This window comes from Culex pipiens, chromosome 3 (genome assembly GCF_016801865.2).
Source record: "Culex pipiens pallens isolate TS chromosome 3, TS_CPP_V2, whole genome shotgun sequence".
Taxonomy (NCBI): Eukaryota; Metazoa; Arthropoda; class Insecta; order Diptera; family Culicidae; genus Culex; species Culex pipiens.
Genome location: NC_068939.1, coordinates 85,574,630 through 85,580,939, shown reverse-complemented (window position 1 = coordinate 85,580,939; position 6,310 = coordinate 85,574,630).

The following is a 6,310-nucleotide window of genomic DNA, read 5'->3' as shown; positions in this document are numbered from 1 at the left end:
AAGCATCAGGAGAAGGCGCAGGCGGAGCTCATTGCATCGTTGCAAAAAATGATCGTGAAGCAGTCAACAACCCCGGCCGCTGGAAGTTCGGCGGGTCCCGCTTTGCCGCTTCCCCCTCCGCTGGAGCTGGCTGGAGACATGGAGGCAAACTTTGAGTTTTTCAAGCAGAATTGGAAGAACTACGCATCCGCCGCTGGGATGGATGGTTGGCCGGACACGATGAAGAAGCAGAAAACGAGCATCCTTCTGTCAGTGATCGGAAGTGCAGCGCGCCAAAAGTACTTCAACTTTGAGCTTACGGTTGCAGAGACGGATGATCCGGAACTTGCTCTGGCAGCGATCAAGGAAAAGGTAGTGCGCAAACGGAACAAGTTCGTCGACTGGATCAATTTCTTTGGCCTTTCACAAGATTCGGACGAAAGCATCGATGACTACCTGATGAAGCTGAAGGTTCTGTCGAAGTCATGCCAGTTCGGAGCTCTCGAGAAAGAAATGCTGCGGTTCAAGATCGTCACATCGAACAAGTGGCCAAATCTCCGGACCAGGATGCTGGGCATGCAGGATCTGAAGGAAGATGCGGCCGTCGACATGTGCCGCGCAGAGGAACTCGTTGTGACCTACAGCCAAGTCCTGGGCCGCACGTGTGAAGAGGTCAAGAAGATCCGGAAGAAGAAGGAGTGCAAGTTTTGCGGCGATTGGCACGAGTTTGAAAAAGGAGTCTGCCCTGCTTTTGGTAAGAGGTGTAACCACTGTGGCCGGAAGAACCATTTTGAAAGAGTGTGCAAGTCGGACCGGCGAAAGCAATCGAAGAGTAAGCGGAAAGTGCACAAGGTTCATCGAGATTCTCTGGAAGATAACAGTGAGGAGTCGGACAGTATCGAGTCGAGCAGCGGCAGCGAAGCAAGCGCAGTGATCGGCAAGATCGAAAATTCGCCTGAACTCGGAGGCCACGTGACAACGGAGCTGGATTTCTGCGTCGACGGTAAGTGGCAATCATCCCGCTGCACTTTGGACACTGGTGCAAACACAAGTCTCGTGGGTTACACTTGGGTAACAACGATGAGCGGATGTACCAGACCAAAGCTACTACCGTCAGACTGCCGCCTAAAAAACTTCAGTGGAGCAGAGATTCCTGTCCTCGGTGCGATCGTTGTTCCCTGTCGACGCGAGGGCCGCAAATACAAGCTTCTTCTCCAGGTAGTGAATGGATCGCACATTCCCTTGCTATCAGCGAGAGTGTGCAAGATACTGAAGCTTGTACAGTTTTGCGACACCGTGTCTGAATCTTCGTCTCTGTCGGAAGAGCCAGTGTTGGAGATCAACCGAGTCCGTGCTTTTCGTCGTGGTGGTCGAAGCGGAGAAACCGGAGAGGACCATCAGCAGCTGATTCAAGATCTGTGTGTGTGTGTTGCCGAGCAAGATGCTGGCACCCAGTGTAGCCGCGTAAGGAACCCAGGAGTTGAACGCCCCATGCTCGAATTCGCCAGTGTTGAGCAGAACAGCGAGCTGTAGTCGTCGAGAGAGAAAAATCTTTTGTTTATTTACTTACATCAAATCTTTAAATATTTTCTATTTACTTTGTTAGGAGAGGGAGGATGTTATATTATGTTACGGTTTTCATGAACATCCCACGTCACGCCTTTCGTGGACGCTTCCCTTCTCCAACTGTCATCCATCTTTCCTGTCTCTCTCTTTCTATTCATTCATTCTTGTCGCGAGTACGGACCTGAAAGGACGTGTCTGAATAAAGTCGACTTGTTGTGAATCGTAAATCGCGTCTCATTTATTCGTACTAAAACATTGACTTTACACGGAAAGGAGAAAGAAGACAATATTTTAACTCAGATTGCATAAAAAACAGAAAGCAATCTTAAAAGTTTTCTTCTCTCATTTTTTGAGCACTTTTAATCAATTTTGATGATTCTCAGGTTTTCAAAAACGGCGTTCAATAACAAAAATTATTTAATTTAATAAAATTGAATATCAAGCATCTTCAAGGCACTGAAAATAATTCGATTTCTACTCAGCTTTAGTAAAACCTGGATTCCAACTAGCTGTTGTTGCAGAACAAATAGGTACTTGAAATAGGGTCCTAAAGCGATATGTATTTTTTTTTTTATTAAAAACCATTTCATTTTATAATGCAAAAAAATAAATTACAAGTCAACATTTTTTGATTGATCAACTATGGTCCCTTTGGAAGGAGCTGATACGCAACTCGGAAGGAACGCAAAACTCCATGTAAAAAAACGCGCAAGAAACGGTCCAGAAAAGGGTAACGAAAAGATCCCAGTCAAATCAATCCGAATTCTGAAACGGAATCTAATTAGAATCGTATACAAATTCCGTTTCAAACGCAACAACCGGTTCGAACACGGAACCGGTTGTTGCGTTTGAAACGGAATTTGTATACGATTCTAATTAGATTCCGTTTCAGAATTCGGATTGATTTGACTGGGATTCTCCTTAAAGGCTGGTATGCAGATCGGAAGGAAAGGGGTCAAGAAACAGCTTAACGTACAAACAAAACAAAGAACAAAGGAGAGGGAACTATTTCTTGGGGCTTTTCTTCACCCTCTCTGGCTTGCTTTCGCTGCCGCTGCTGCCCATTTGATTTTTTTCTTGACCGGTTCCTTCCGAAGTGCGTATACCGCTTAAGCAATACACAGCTGAAAAGGGACAGAAACGAAAAGTGGCGTTTGACGTTTCTTCGCGCGGTCCTTGTTTGCAATATGTTTTGATGAAAAATAACTAATCATTTGGATTTGCTTATTTGAATGCGACTGAAAATTACAAACGTATTTATAATTGGGGCCACGTAGCCCAGTGGTAACGCTTCCGCCTCGTAAGCGGTAGATCGGGGTTCAAATCCCGGCTCGGACCAACACAACTGGTGATCTTTTCCCTTCTGGAATCGATTGCTTAGTAAAGGGAAGGTAGTGTATCGTCACAAACTGGACCTTGTCAACGACACATTAGGAAGGCGACCTATGGAATGTTAACATTAACCTTAACATGTTAACATTAAGTTGAGAATGAAACTGCCACTGAATCCGCTTTGTAAATGCCGGCCCCGATACTCTTCAAGGGTGTTCCCCTCAGGAACTGGGAAAGATTTACTTTACTTTACTTATTAATAATTGGGTACTAAAGCCCTATGTCAATTTTTATGTACAACGATAAAAACATGATTAAAAACCATTTCTGATCACTTTTTTAATTAAATGCAAAAAAAAATTATTGACAAGACAACATTTTTTCGATGAATCAACTATGGTCCCCTTGGAACGAGCTGTCAAGTAGGACCTTTTCTGTCAAGAAGGGCCGTGAAGTTAACTTTTAAAAATTGAATTAAAAATCCATTTTAAATCTTTTGTGGTCGTTCAAAGGGTCATTGCACTCAGAAAAATAAGCTTTATCGTTGTGAACAATAATATCACACATTTAAGCTTAATTTTAGGACCCAATTGTGAAAATTCCTTATAATTCCTTGAGATTCGGAACGCAGAATCATAATATTAAAAGGACAGATTTTGCTTATGTGAACCAGAGGGAAAGCTATGGGGAAAGCCCAACAATTAGCATTAAATTGTGTGGCAGAAAATAATCAAAATCAAAACTATAAAATGTTGAAATAAAAATTCAGAAATTTTGACTATTTTTTAGTTTCAATTTAAAAATAAATAAAACAAAAATTTATAACTTTGAAAGTACAAACAAACGTACCAAAACTAAAAAAAAATTAAAGTAACAATAAATAGCTCAGAATTCAGGGAATCCAAAAATTCAAAAAATTAAAAATTCCATTATTTAAGATTTTTTTATTAAAAATATTCTAAATTCTAAAAATCTGAAATTTAAAAATTCAAAGACATGACAATTACAAAAAATTTAAAAAAATTGAAATTTTAAAAATTCAGAAGTTAGAAATTCAAAAAAAAACGAAACTTGAAAGTTTGTTGAGTTCAGAACATCAAAAGTTCAAATATTTAATAATGCTACAATTGGAATTTTATAAGAAATTATATTTCCAAATAAAAAAAAAAATAACCAAAAAATCAAAATTAAATGAAAAATTTAAAAATCTAGGAATATGTTTTTAATTATATTACACGCAGAAAATTTCAGCATTATCAAATTGATAAATAACATTATCGAATTCAATAAGTATTGGTTATTGTTTTGATTACGTGAACTTTTCATTTTGATAAACTTTAATTGTCAAATCGATAAATAATATTAATTCTCTTGATAAATTAAATTATCACTTGATTTCTCCTGTCATACAAAACATAAACAAACAAATCAGCGAACCCCGGTTTAAAACAAAATTTCACCGATAATACATGCGGTGCATCTTCCAAACCTTCGGGTAATAACAAATCCCGCTAGTGTAGGTCGGCAGAACAAGAACCGTACACTCAAAGTCAGAAGTATCCCTCAAAAGGGTACTTTCTATCCTTTTTTAAAGTTCACCCGGCGTCACCCTTTTAAAAGGGTATGTCAAATTCAGTACATTTTCGATACCCTTTTGAAGGGTGACGACGGGTGAACTTGAAAAAGGATACTTTTTACTTTGAGTGTAGCCGGAAAATATGAAACTGATGGCCAGCAGCAATAGCAGAGGGCTGGCGTTGCAAAAGGAACCAGCGGTTCATGGTGGCAAGTTTGTGGTGAGTTGTTTTTATATAGTGAAACTCTCGGAAGAACTCATTTATTGTGTATTTCAGATTTTCACTTGAATCAAGAAATTGAACCGAAGTCAACATGACGCGTTGATGACGCGCACGGTATCGGGAGAGTCGGTCTCTGTGGAGACGGTTGGTCCACCACGGAGGCTGATCTAGAGCTTGGAGATCCAAAGAACGCCTGGGTTGTTGCGAAACCAACTTCGGAAGTGTTTATTAAATTCCGTTGTGCATACTTAGATTAGTGTAAATAAATCTTGAAATAAATTCAGTTCATTATGCAGCTTATTTTTGTTTGATTTGAAATAAAAATCCTAGAAGAACCGGCTGCAAAATGGTGACAAATACAATTTTCATTTCGATAAAAGAAATTTTTGTTTTGATTATTATAATTTATCAAATTGACAAAATATCTTATCGAATTGATAAATTTTGGTTTGACGTTTCTTTAATGACGTTTATCAATTTGATAAAGTAGTTTATCAAAATGATAACTATGTATTATCAAATTGATAAGAAAATTTATTGATTTTGATAAAATAAATTATTGGTTGCCAACCGATAATTTTATTTATCGAATTGATAGCAAAAACTTATCGTATTGATAATTCATTTTTCTGCGTGTATATCACTTAAAAAATATCTGATTTGCCGGCGGCATTTTTGAATTTAACAATTAAAAATGAAATAATTAAATAATTTAAATATTTGAGAAATAAAGAATAACAAATTCAAGAATTCAGGAATTTAAGAATATTTTGTGGAAGCAGACCAAAATCAAAATACGAGCGCAATCTGTCAAAGCTGTTGCGCCACAGGCTGATGTACACGCAAACGACAAACCACCAGGAAGGTGCTGTGTCCTATCTCTCGCCTAGACCAGACCAAAATCCATGGTAAAGCTGTCAGACCGATGCGTGAGAATGCTATCGTTTATTTAGCTGTATATTAGGGTGGTCCAAATCCGGGCTTTTTCGGGGCTACCCCCTGAAATCAAAGATTGACCCATCACTGGGCTAAATTCCAAATTTGAGCTCATTCTGAACACGGGAACCCTCCCTATAATCAATAGAAGTTTGTATGGGAAAAATCGTCAAAATGTATGGAAAAAAGCAACTGTTTCAGTTTTTTACCTGTGGAGGTCGCAATATTCGTCCAATTTTTATCACTTCTCAGATGTATGACCTTTATTAAATATAGAACATCTTTCCCGAAGACACCATATTTTTTAGATTTTTTGCTGAAAAGTTATTAGCTTCTGAAAATGACAAATGGCGCCTGTTATGTTGCCCCTTTGTGCCGTCCGCATAAAAATGGTCCTTTTCAGAAACTAATAACTTTTCAGCAAAAACGCATAAAAATATTTAAATATTTCCAACATCTGTTAACATTTGTGTTAATAAAATCCAAATTTCGTCAACTTTTAATGATCGTGTCATTTTCTTCTCGCTCATCTTGCACGCAAGTTATGCTGGCCAACCATGTTTGACAGTTCAATTTCCCTCCCTTCTCCCGCACCACCTTAAACGACCACATCAACAAAGCATAACACGTTTTGTGCTTCCAAATTTTATGATTTTTGTTTTTGTTTCCTCCGCCGACAAGTCCCGCTAACTTTGCCC